Consider the following 13,864-nt stretch of genomic DNA (forward strand, 5'->3'; position numbering starts at 1 on the left):
TCTGCCTTCCCCTCGCCTGCCGTGGAGGTGCACATCGCTCTGCCTCTTCTTCCCAGCCCCACGCCAAACACCCCGACCGCCTCCTCTGCCACTCGCCCTGCCTCATGCAGGAGTCGACAGCAGTTCCAGCCTCTCGCCAAGAAGTGACTCTGGACTTGGTTTATATAAAAATAAGATAAAACAAAATAAAAGCGGGGGGGAGGGGGAGGGGGGGGTGAGGGGGGTGGGGAGGGAAGGTGCGTTCTCTGCTGTATGGGAAACAGACCTTTGCACAGGTTTCCAGGAAAGACAGTCAGGGAACACTTTGCCATTTGAACTGACAGCTCTATAGCAGAGATACTGCAATAACATACAGTGATAAACTGCTCACGATTTTATAGGCCTTTAGGTACAAAAAATAAGCAGAAACAAAACAAAAACCCCAACAACTCTCCACTAGCCAATATTACGGCTGCTGGACTTCGGTTTAGCTAGAGACCACAGCTATGCAGGCTCAGCTGTATAGCTGGGCTTATTTCTGAACTGAAGGAGAAATGTGACCACCTTTAACCTTTCCTCTGTGACTGCTCCTGAAATTAGGTTCCATACCACCAGAACTCTGGATGTGATTTGCAAGCAAAGCAAAAATTCCATCTGATCACTAGCAGGCAGATGCCGAATACAGCGGGCGTTTCTTGAAAGTGATCCGGCTTACCTCTGTGAGCCAGCGAGAAGACTAACTGGATGTTGAGGAGGACACTTACAATAACTGCCAATTGGTATTTTTGCTATTTTTAGCTGCTAGGTACTCTGTGGAAAAAGGAGGAAAAGGGAGGAAAAGGAAAGAAAGATAGACTTGTGGAAAAGGCTTTAAACCATGCAAAGTCAACACCGGCCCAAGCAGCAGAAGAACAGAGGCAGCCAGGGACACAGGACACATTTTATTCACTTATTACATCCACTTTCTTTTTCCCCTTTTTGGTGCAAAGGTGCCAGTTTGCCACAGCTGAATCCAAAGCCCTTTTCAGACTCACAGACAACCATATTGAAGGAAGGTATTGAACGCAGATACAGTGATCACAGAGACTGAAACTCTCGTGTCCCACTTACTTTACCTTGCCAAGGAAAAGTCTGCATATGAGACTTTAAGGTAGATGAAGGCTAAATTCTGAGGACTGAGGTGGATTCAAGGATTTGGGTTGTTTCTCTAGATCTGCCATGTATTTGCTGGGTGTCTGAGCTTTTCCTGTTTGTTCTTCCAAGACTTCAGAGTTGTTGTTTCCCTGCCATGAAAAATCCAGTGTACATGGGGAAAATGAAATAAAAATCAAGGACTAAAAGATGCTACTGAATTCTTTCTTCCAACAACATGCTGCCAGTGGGGTGGTATAATGGTATTACAACAGTTGCTGGTCCTACTCAAGGGTATCAATGCAAATTCATGTTCTGGGCTTATCCATTTTATCTGCATGGTAAGAAAAAGTAAGCTTCCTCTTTGGTGGGTACCATTTTTTTAACTTATTCAGCAGGGATACTGCTGCAACTGAAGAGTCAAGCCTGAATTTTCCAATGAATCTATAAGGGTCTTTTAAAGTTTAGCTCATGAAGACTCTGATCATGTTCCTGGTATGTTGAAGTTTGTCCTAATATTTCAATGTGGTACAAGTCTGACCAGCTCAGCATTTAAATGAATCCTGTGCTCAAGGAAGGGAAATCTGGGTAAGAGAAAATGGAATAGTTAAATGTAATCATTTGAATCTAGCTCATACTTTTGTCCTTATGCATTGCTGCCTTGAAGTCTTGAAATGCAACCGCTGACACAGCCTTCCTGTGTATGGCATCTGCTCCCCAAATTTAAGCTGATAGGATGGTCACAAAGGGGTTAATTTGATTTCCAGATCCGGACAAATTTTTTTCCCAGGTCCATCTCTTCTAGCTCCAAGCATTTAACTAAAACAGTTCTCACCTTTGCTTTTTTCCGCTGTTAGTCAGAAAGGAGCAATGCCAGGTATCTCACGCGTAGAGCTGTCTTTCTGTTTCTGAGAGCAAAACTCTCGTGGGCTTAACCCAGATGTCCGTGGTTCTGTCTGAGATGCAAGCCAGTCACTGGTACTCACTGTACAGCTGATGGACGCTTCTTAATTGAGATATTTCTAAATCGAGGCACATCCTCACCATGACTTGCCTCTATGTTCAAAGCCATTTTGGTCATCATTATTTGGGGGAATGGGAGGAATGTCTTTGGGAGCAGGGAAAAAAATTCTCCAGGAGGAAGTTGCTCCCCTAGTCAGAACTGGAAGGCACTTGGTGCAGGTATGTTTCCCAGAAAGGTGGGTCCACCAGGCTTTTCACACCCTATCTGACTCCCTGGCAACTCACAGCTCCAGGCTGAGGGATGTCTTGGTGTCCACTATAATTTTCATTTTAAGATTGTAGTGAGAGCTGAAGCAGTGTGTCTTACTAAAACAACTGCCTGTGATATTTGGGTGAAATATAGCATTGTGCAAGGAGTAGGAGGTCCAATTAAATGATCTTATTCAATTTAGGCCTTAAAATCTGAGCAATTTGACTTAACAGCTTCATTATGTCTTTGTATCTTTCCATCAGGTAATGATTCCACAGAAGAGTTGTGTACTGCTGCCCTAGATGGTTTGATCCAAGAGCTAGAAAGAAGCTTTAAAAAAATAATGTTAATTCTTGACTCAATTACCTTCTTTACTAACCTTATGCAGATTAGTTCATTTGACTGTGGTTTAGTTCCTGCTCTGATGACTGAATAGGGCAGTTCTTTCTTCACTGCAGAGAGTTTCTCAGGATGGGGATGGCCTGTTGCGAATTACAAAACTTGTACAGAACTTAGCACAATAAAAAGCTAATCTTGTGCGTAGGAGAGCTTCAACAACAATTATAATTACAATGTGCAAACAGCTTCTTGGGAGGCTGCAATGCTAGACAGTTGGCTGCAGGCATTTATCTTACACTTGCCTCTTGGGATGGAAAATGGGTTGGAGAGTTCAACTCGTGCTCATCTTGACTTACCACTGATTGATTCAGCTAACCTAAAGCATATGATAGGAAACTAATGATCATCTTCCAGGCTCAGGGATTGCTTAAGTGTTTCTGAATGTGTTTATGATGGGAGGTTGCACGCTAGTAAGATTTATTAGGCCTGGCAGCCTATGCGCATGTTTGTTACATGATTAATACAGTTAAGAGTTCCGAATCAACAACCACCAAATATTGTTTCAGAACTTGCCAAGGAAAATCTGCAACTCCAACCCATCCAGAGAACAGTAGCAGCTTTTATACTACTGTATTTCAGCATTAGCAAGTTGCCTTGCAGTGCTAGTCATGGTGGCATGGGCTTGGGGGGAAAAAAATAGTCTTGGATTTAAAAAAAGCAAGCTGAATTATAGATAAAGATTTGGGAGGGTGTGTGGAGCAAGACGGATGAACAGAACTGAGCCATTCAGACTGTGCTTGATTTAAAGTCCCAGTGGTGCCAGTGCAACTCCTTCTGTTTTCCATCCTCATTCAGAGATGGAACAAATTAATTGAGCCAAATTTGTGACAAATTTTATTTTCCTTTTTCTTTTATCTTCCTTTTTCTTTTACCACCTATAGAAAATGTTGGCAAACCTCAGGTACATTTTGTTCAGTTTAGCTGTGGAGCAGCCTTTTCTAGCCCTGCAGATCGCTCCCCCCCCCCCTCCCCCCCTCGCCCCCAAATTAGCAGAGGGCTACTAAACCTCGGGGTTAGAAGGCTTGAACACGGTTAGGGGTGATCTTTCTGTAACTCCTAGATGCAAGCAGCAAGACTTTCCAAAACCGCTCAGGGCTACAAGAAACCACAACACAGTATTGGGACAGCAAAGTAAATATCGGTTCCCTACCTGTTTCCATGGATCAGCTAAAAAGACCATCCTATGTATGTCAGACTGTTCTGTAGAATGATTTTTTTCAGCACTTTCATAGGTTATCAGCATTCAAAGCCAGGAAGGGCTATTATGATACGCTAAACTGACCTGACCTCCATCATTACCTGGACCACTGAATTTTACCTAATAGATTCTGAATATAACCTACAAAACTGCTATTGAACTATAATATGTCTTACATGATCAGATTTGAAAATGAAGGATGTGTCACAGCTCTGTGAAAACTCCTCCCACAATAAATCACTGATTTCTTAGAACCTCCAGACTTCAAATTCTGGTATTTTGGTGTTATCGTCTCTGATGGATTAAAGAGTCTTCTGATGCAAGCAACGTGTATGCTATAGAAGGAATCTGTGAAGATTTCTCTTCTGTCTCAGGAGCAAACAAATACTGATTTTCCCTCATCTGCTAGTAACTTAGGTCCTACAGCAGACATGATAAATACCACTTGCATAGATCTTGCAATTACATCACTACTGCTAGTAGAAAGCAACTTCAACCGTTCACGCTGAGGATGCACCTCTCAATTGCATCATAGAGGAGAGTCTTGTCCTTATGTATAGAACTGTGTGTCATTTTCCAGCCCAGACACAGCATCTGGCTCCCTTTGAAGGTCTGCAGCTCAATACAGCCTGTTCCACATGGCAACCAAAACAACAGCCCCATCTTCCTTTCAAGTATAACTCCCTGCTGACCTCCTCAAAGGGCAGCATCACAGGGTGGGGATATTGATGGGAAGCAGATCCTCTTGTTTGCACCATGATCACAACACAGCGGCTCCGCAGAAGCATAGTGTTCTTGACTCCTTGTCCCCCAGGGTCTGAATTAAGGGAGGATCTTGACTGGCAGCTGCAGTAGTGACACCCCTGCTTATTGCACCAATCCAGAACCTTTCATTGTCTTTACCTGGTGGTATCTGTTTGTTTGGTATTGCTTGAGTTGTGTATTATTTTTTGCAGAGGCCGTATATACACATTCAGCCTTTAAACAGCATCTTTTCCAGCAAATCAGAGCACACGGGTAAGCCTCATGGACCATTTTTCTGTTTGTCTTTGCTTGACTTTCCTATAATTTTCCAGAACCGAGTCATTTACCTGTGTCCTGGAGGCTTACAGCATCAGAGTGTAGAAAAGACTCATAATTTTTCCTTATCTTTTTTCCCAGGTTCGTGAGAGGCTGAAGCCAAGTAAGACTGACAGGCAGGTAGCATGGACAGCTGGAGAGTCTGGGCATCAGAGAAAGTGCAATAGCCTCAAAATGGTTGAAACAAACTGAACAGCAGCAGCAAAACTATAAATCTCAAGACAAATACACTAAGAAAAGGTAAAAGAAACAGGTATTTTCCTCTTGGCTTTGGGAGAAAAGCAAAAAAAAAGAGTCAAAGACAAATTTTGGCTTTGAGCCCACGTTGGGCACAACCCATCCAAGACCAGACAGTGAAGCAATAGCAGAGCCCCTGTTGCACCCTCTGGATACCAGGTCTCACTGCTGAGTGATTATCCCCCTCACTCCCAGCATCCGTATAAGTAAGCCTGTTTTAAAGCTGCCATCGTAACACAGGGCTCAGTAAGAGCTCCAGGAAACATTGCTGCTGCTAAAGCTAACCAGGATCAGAGGTGTGGATGGGCAGAGGGGACGTCAGCTGCAGCCAGCCAGCTGACACGGCATGGGCAGCCTGGCTTCACATTCCAGGATTATTGTCCCCATCCCTCTCCTGTGGTTACCAGGTGCTATTAGAAATATCTGGGGGGGACACAGACTCGAGGGGGTGAAGTTGTATGAAACAACATATATTCCTGCCTGAAAGTTTTGTAAAGTGGCATGGGCTTCCTATTTCTTTTGACCACCACATCCAGCTGCAAAAGGAGCAGAAAAGCCACATGAACTACATTACCAAGCCAAAACAGCACTCTTGCCTTTTTTTTTTTTTTTTCTTTTTTTTCTTCCCCTTTTGGAAATTATTTATGGGTATATTGGACACATCAGTTCATGTCCCTAGAGCAGAGCAAACCATGCAACAAAAGTAGCCCATTCTCAAGTGGAAAGAGGCACCCAAGAGTCACAGCGACGTGCCAGCAGCCCCCTCCAATCTGCATCATCCCTGCCTAGCTGTGGGATGTATCCCAGGCTGGGAGGAAAGGTTAGAGCTGGGTAACCACAAGGGTAAAACACAAGGTGTGCTCCTGCCACAGCCACACTGACAAGGCTTTGGCATATTTGGTACAGTGCAGTCCTGCCTTTCTCAGCTGTAGAAAACACCACAAACCTGCTCAGGACCGAAATGTTAATTGATGTCAACATAAAAATTAATAATTCATGAAACTTCCACCTGTTTAAATGCACATGCCTGCCCACTTCCCCTCCCAAATAGGGATATCTGTAACCTTACCAATTAATCTGTGTGTTTGTGTGTGTCCATGTGGCAAAATATGTGGGGGTTTTGGAATGTTGGGGACTTTTCGAAATATTTGTCAGTAGGATGTTGTGGTTTGGATAACGTGTATCGCAGTGGCTCTAGAGACAGGAGCCAGAGTTTCACTCTGGGCTCTGGCTACCGCCGGCTCCATTCCTTCAGTTTTGCTGAACACCAGTGCCTGAAGCCTCCAACTGGGTGTCGTGCCAGCCATGAAATCTTCCCAGTGGCTGTGGGAGGTGGAATGCCTTGAGCCCCCCCCCAAAGAGTTAGCATTTGTATCCAAGCTGAGAAAAAGGGGGGGTGGGGGAGGTGTTGCGTCTAGCAGATAACATAGCAAGGTGACTGGCCATTCTGTCATTTGGTGATTACGAAGTCCTTAGTCTCGCTCCTTGAATGCTGGGCTGCAATGATCCCCCATGAATCATCTGGTGGTCACTGATTTTGTGGTCCTGTCAGGTGGCACTGTAAGAGGAGTCGGTCCTACTGTGGTGAGAGTTGGGATAGTGTGCCCAAAACTTGGAGCTGGACATGGTGGCCCCAGCATGCCCTGGATTACTGAGATGGTAGCAGAGAGGTGAAATGAGGGAAGGTGCCTGTGACCCATCTACAGAGGGGTCTGCTAGGTTTTGATAATTGCTTAGCTTTTTTAATTTTTTTTTTCCCCCAGGAAAAAGAAAGAGTAAAAATGGCAAAAGAAACCTGCAGAGTTGCACCATGGGATGCAGCACCAGCCTGAGTCTTCCTCAAGTCTTTGAAATTAATTACTCCTCTACACCAGGACAAAGAAACCCTGTACCAGACTCTTGCCTCCCAAGTAGAGGCTGCAGCTGCCATGTGGGTTTTCTGAACAGCCTCCTTCAAGCACACTGACCTGGAAGGTGGCCTCCCTGCGTAGCTCTATCCTCTGCCTTGCTCTGTGACCCCTCTGTGCCAGCTGGATGCAACTGATGGCTCACAGTGGCTCATGTGTAAGGCTGTTATGGAGGAGGAGAATTAAGGAATATGTATGTGTAACTGTATAGGGAACATAGGACCAAAGTCCTGTGTATGAATTTCAAGCTCAATATATGAGCTGTAGTGATGTGCTCTGAGACCTGGAAGAAGAAGATGAAGAGGGTCTCACCTGGTCTTGGTGTTTGCACAGCACCTACTATAAGCCAGGTCCTAATCCACATCCAGACCTTCTAGATACTCTAGCAATACAAATCCTCCTCTTTCCTACCACAGCTTTTTCTTCCACTGTGGAAATGGATGGTGCTGGTATTACTGGAAAAACATGCAACAAATTTCAGAACTTGAAGGATACAATTCATTTTTCCTGGTCTGTTCTGCCCTCATGTTAGGAAGTCAGGCACTTCCACAAGGCAGCTGAAATTCTTCTAAGATGGTATGTCACGTGGCTGGGATTTGTCTCCCATGGGACATGTCTGCCTGGTTAGCTGTAAGTGACTGACTCAAACCAGAAGGCTCAGCTGTTGATTGTCTACAGGTGATGGATGTAGGTGCAAATGCAGAGCAGGACAACCTTTTGCCATTAGAAAGTTTGGCAGGTGGTTTTGCTGATAGGAAGCAGCATGTTGAGAAACAAGAAACAAAATGATTTCTGGAGAAAATTTGTTTGTTTGTGGTTTTTTTTTGTTTTTTTTTTTTTTTAGCATTTATTTCTGGGTTTTTTTTTTCCTTTGCTCAGAAACTCTTTAGATTTACAGTGTTGAATCTGCTGTCTCTAACATCCTATTGATTTCCTCAGTAACTCAACATAGTCTTTATTTCTCTGTAGAGCAGTTAGCAAAAAGTAATGAAGCCATTAAGCACTTGAGGAAAAACAAGAAAAAAAACAATGCCAGAAAAACAAAAGAAAACAATTTTTTTGTGTGGTTGTTTGTTGGATTTTTTTTTTGTTTTTTTTGGGTTTTTTTTTTTTTTTTTTAAATCTGTTTCATGCATTCCTGTCCAGCCCGATATCTACTCTGGCATCTGGTACAATTACACATGTGTTCCTGCCTGCGAGGGATGCGGACAGAGCCAACATTCGTGCTGTCAGCGCATGTACCTTTCTCATCACTCCTCCCAGACCAGAGCCCTCCTGCGTCCTAAACTCCAGAAAACAAATTGCTGTCGGGTCAGGCTGGCCTGACAGTTCCCATTATGTTGACTCATAAAAGTGAAGGACGGGTTTCATCACTGAGGGGGAAAAAAAAAAAGAAAACCTGGAGATGAAAGGCCTTTTCTGCCCATTTCCATTGTTCCATGTGGGCTTGTAGAGGGATGTTGCACTGATGTACACGCTGTCCCAAATGTCCTCTCTGTCAGGTGTTGTAGGGCAATTACTATTATTTTCCTCAACTGGAAAATTCAGGAAGAAGTCAGCAATTAACAAAGTCTATCGTTTTGCTAAAAAGCAGGTCCACAAGGGTCACTGCAGAATTTTGCCAGCTTTCCAGATAAAACATCCACTTGGTTCCACAGTTTGAAGAGTGGGAAGAACTGATGCTGAAGACTCAGAATTATCTGAGTAAATGCTGTATTTTTTTACTTTTTTTTTTTTCTTTCTTTTTTAAACAAAGTCTACAGAGGCTACTTGGACATTCTTGTCTTTACTAAATAGAATAAAGGTGGTGGAGTTTACTGCCTGGGGCCGGTGTGGGGTCCCCAGCACCAGGGGTTTCTGGCAGACACAATGTCATCTGTCAGGGAAGACAGAAGTATGAGAATGTATAGAAGGGTCCCCCTGAGATCCAGACCTGCATGTATGCCGTTGATATGTGTTTTCGAAATGGCTTTAAATCTCTCTGATAGTAGATAACATTAAAAACTGTGTTCAAGACCAGTGGTGATGCAGCTTTGCAATCTTCTCACATGCAGACTATAAACTTAACAAAGTTATAAGTTTGGCTTTTTTATTCAAGTTTTTTTCTCTGTAGCCTGCCCCTTTTCTCCATGGAAAACAAATTTGTCTCTGATAGGTGTTTTCTGAACTAAAATCAATGAGTATTGGATTGAACCCATAACATTCCCCCCCACTTTCTGTCCTGTCTATCTGTCTCTTTTCCCCTCAGAGGCCACCCCACAACCTGCTATGTGTCACCACTGGGAAACTGCCCATCCCTTCTCTGATGTCTCACCTTACTTTTTCTTCTGTTTACCTTCTTTTTATGTTTTTCACAGTTTTATGCTTTTCATGTTTCTTCAGCTAATGAGAAAGCAAGCCAAAACCTTTTCATTTACCATCATGGTGATTTTCTAATTACTTTAGTATTTCTCATTTATTCATACTATATATTCCTTCGAGTTTTGTGTATATATATATTTTTACTTATTTTGCTGATTCATAAAATGGGCTTTTCATCTATGCCTCAAGATGGCTGCAAAATGACCAGAATTATACCAAATCTCAGCCTACTAGGAGAAAACAAAAATTAAATTTTACTTTGTATAACATTCTAACAAAATAGCTAAATACAAAATTATACAAGTTATGTGACTCGAGCTTTCAAAGACAGAAAAAAAGTCTGTAGCAATTATAACAGATTTTTATACTGGGAATTATATAACAAAACTACAATTTTTAAATTATTATTATTATTATTATTTAAAGCAGACTTTTCAAGCTAGTTAATTACTTTGGTTTGTCTAACACTTACTGGCAACAATCCATTCAAGGTGCTTCTTGCAGCTGCACATTTCACTGGATGCTCCTAACTGTTAATCAGCTACTACCTAAAATAACCCATTTGCTGCAGCGTTAAAACTCATTAGCAATTTATGAAATAGACTTGCCAGCAGATAATATAGTTTAGTAGGAAAATGTTCTGAGAGACCATCGCTGGGAGTTTTTACTGACTGGCTGAAGTTTAGAAGCAACACGACTTTGGAAGTTGAACACTTGGCTTGAAAAAGGTCACTTTTCAATGAAGATTTTGGATCAGAGAGAGATCAAATTCAGTTTTGGAAGAACTGTCTCAAATTACCTTTACTTAACTTTTAAATGTTTAAGAGTTAGGTACCAATTACAGAAAAATTATTTCAAGACATTCCTGTATTAACTACAGAGATTCAGGTACTGGCAGCTGGTGATTTTATTCTAGATGTTTGATAGGATCTTCTCCAGGTGTAGGCAGATGTTCCCGGGAAGTGCTCTTCCCTTTCTTCACTATTGGGGGAACCTGGAGAAGTAGCTTAAACTCCTAATTTTCTGTCAGATGTCATTAGGTGGGACATCTGCCACCCAAGTGTGGCTGAAGTAGTTTTCTCAGCTTCAGACATCTGTTGACACCTGAAAGTCTACATCTAATTTGGATACATATTAGAAACACAGTTGAAAGTTCAGAAGACTTTTCCGGAACAAAACCTACCTCAAGAGCCCCCATTTATACAAACCCTCGTTCTGACCTTGAAAAATAGAATTGGGCCCCTGGAGACCTCCCAGCAAGCTGCAGTTTCAGCTGGGAACCATACTGTAATGAAACTACTATGGGAATTATCAGCTAAATTACTTTAGCACCCTTAGGGCTTAAAATTAGTTCATTAAAAGTGGATTTTTTCATGTGTACTTTCCCCTGTGCTTTAAATGTTCTGGACTCTCATCATCTGTGACCCGTAAGTCTCACCTTAGATCACTTGTATGGAACAGTTGCTCTTTCAGTAATTACCACACAGTTAACATCATCTTTGGGAAATGCCCTGGTAGTGTTTGGGATAGTTAAATCCATCATCACCATTCTTTGGTTAACTCTCATACTGCAGCTCTGGAAATTGGAATAACACCAAAATGAAGTGACGGGGGAGCTGTACAGATGTCTCGTTAGCAGATGACTTGCTCATCTACAGGCCAACGCAAGGGATGCTAGCGGAGCTCCATCCCACTCGTACTAAAACACAAGGCTGATGTTTCCTGACACCAGCCTTGTCGCTGTGAGAATATCTGAGACCATAATTCCCAAGCCACTGCTCTCCTCCTCCCACAGCTAACAACAGTTTGGCTGACAGGGGGAGGCCTGGAAAGGAGGTGAACCTGGCCACAGGAAGGGCCACCTTTGCCACCAACTGCAAAAGTACCTTGGTGATCAGGCCAGCTGGAGATGTCCATCCTGGAGCTATCTAAATCTAGCTGCAGTAGATCCTACCATCATGTTACTTTGTTACTTCTTGTCTTCTTTAACCACAGGCTTTCCACATGTTCTCCTGGATTAGAACCTGGATGGCACTATAGGGAAAAGCCATCTTTGTCATTCATTCAAAGCTGAGAACCTGAATGCCAGAGGTAGTATTAATTATAGCTGCTTGAGGGAAATAAACAATAAATAAATAAATAAAAAGACAACAACAACCAAGCAAACAAACAAGCAAAATTTACTAATTACTTAATACCTGCTACCCAGAGAAGAGACATAAAGCTCCACTCCTGTTTTCTGCCAGAGTGGACCGTGATTCCTACACACCCAGAGAACTGGAAAGCAATAAGTTAAATATATACTTTTTCATTACATTTGTGATGTTGGCACTTTAGGCAAAAGATTAAACAACAAGGTTCTGTCTTCAGGGAGTCCTAGGTATCTGGCTCAAGGAGGCCAAGTGGCTGGATCTAAACATAGTACTTTCCAGACATCCATATATATCCTTAAAACCATAAGGAGTCATAAAAAAAAAAAAAAAAAAAAAAAAAAAAAAAAAAAAAATTATAATTAATTTTTTTGGGTGATGAGCAGGTCTGTAAGAGGAAAAACCTGTTTATCATTCATTTCCCAGACAATAATGGTCTCCTTGTGAAAAAATCAGCCTCTGGAGTAATGCTAATAGCTCTGTACTACTTAGTTCAGGGAAAATGGTAGAATATTGGTTCCTAATTACAGCTACTCTACGATCTTCCAGGCTGAAATGGGAGGTTGCTCTGGCTCTTTCTTCCAGGATTGCCTTGACATTGAGACAATTCCCTGTTTCAGCCTGCTTCTTGGTACATGGAAACATTTGTTCATTCATCTTTTTTTACTTGACTGCATTATGGTTGTGATCCATATGGTTACACCCCTTTAATATCATCCACATTATACATTTATTCTACACACACTTATTTTTTCCAGCATGTAAGTTGTAAAGTGAGATGCAACAACTCAAATGTCATTAAAACAGTACAAAAATTATTCTGAAACCAAATTAAGTTGCAAATACTGGATTTAAATCAGCTTTGGGGAAATGATGCATCATCATGCAAATCAAACCGAAATGTGATTTCCACTGGTCCTCTATTCTCTAATGTTGTGGAAACTGCATTTCACTTATTGATTGATTGGGTCTGTAACCTGACTCACATTGTTCCATTCAGGCAGGGTATTTGTGCTGTTGGACCTAGGTATGCAGGAACTCTTTGGGGTAAAAGCAGGAAAGTGATTCCTTCTTGTGTATCATATCAGATTCTAGTTCTGTAGCAATACTCTGATATCACATCTTTTCTCTCACAGCAGTTGATGACACTTTAAAGTGTCCCAATGGCAGCCATGACAAATGAGTGGAGGAAAATGGTTTGAGTTAAAAGCTTAGATAACTTTGAAGGGGGGAATAAAAATTGCTAAAGCTGGAAATTGCTAATTTTGGATACCTATTTATCTCAGGAGGCTCTGAAAATCTTTCTGTATGAAGTGGGTGTTGGTTTATAAAGGTGGCTTGCAGTTTGGTAATCTCTAATTCAAGAATACATGAACCATAAAGCAAAAATTAAGTTAATGTGAAGCAGTGAGAGATAGAGAGAGTCATCATAGACATTATCATCAAGGATAATCACACTGGCTTCTCTTCACTGTGGTGACCTTGCTGCTGTCATCAGAAGAGTCTTCAGTGGCATGCTGAGTAGACATTTAAAATACATAACCAGATTTATGCACTCAGTATGACTGTTTCCTACTGGTTTAAGATAGCATGCCCTCCACTTACACCTGTGATGAGATGCAGGTGCCACTGGGAAGGTGCAGTGTTGCTCAGCTCTGTTGTGCTGGGTGGTGCACAGACATGGTGAAACACAAATATGTCCTGGCATAAGGACTCTAAAACCTATTTCTTTAAAATGAGCAATCCCAGCATACCTAGGATTAAAAAAAAAAAAAAAAAAAAAAAAAAAAAAAAAAAAAAAAAAAAAAAAGTGGTGAAATGCTTGATTTATGAATTGTTTCCTTTGTAAAGATGACGAGGATTCTGTGTTACCAGAAATAGTGAATTGATTTCACTTATAACCATCTGACAATTTGTTGCTGGGGAAAACTGCTTAATTTTTATTTTTTAATAGATCTCTTACTGAGTATATTTCTACAGATTTCAGACAAGTGAAATAGATAGTTATGATCAAAAACAGGCAAAAAGGTGTTAAAAATATCTGTTTATATTCAAATAACACATGCATGGATAAAAGTATGGATAACTGTACTTTAGATTTTTCTATAATAAATACTTAAATAATCTCATTGAAACTCTTCTCCCTACTGCCTGTATTTCTTCTGAATCTTTCAGAATCCTCCTTTCCACAAAGCAAGAAAAGAAATAA

Source organism: Falco naumanni, chromosome 4, assembly GCF_017639655.2.
Source record: "Falco naumanni isolate bFalNau1 chromosome 4, bFalNau1.pat, whole genome shotgun sequence".
Lineage (NCBI taxonomy): Eukaryota > Metazoa > Chordata > Aves > Falconiformes > Falconidae > Falco > Falco naumanni.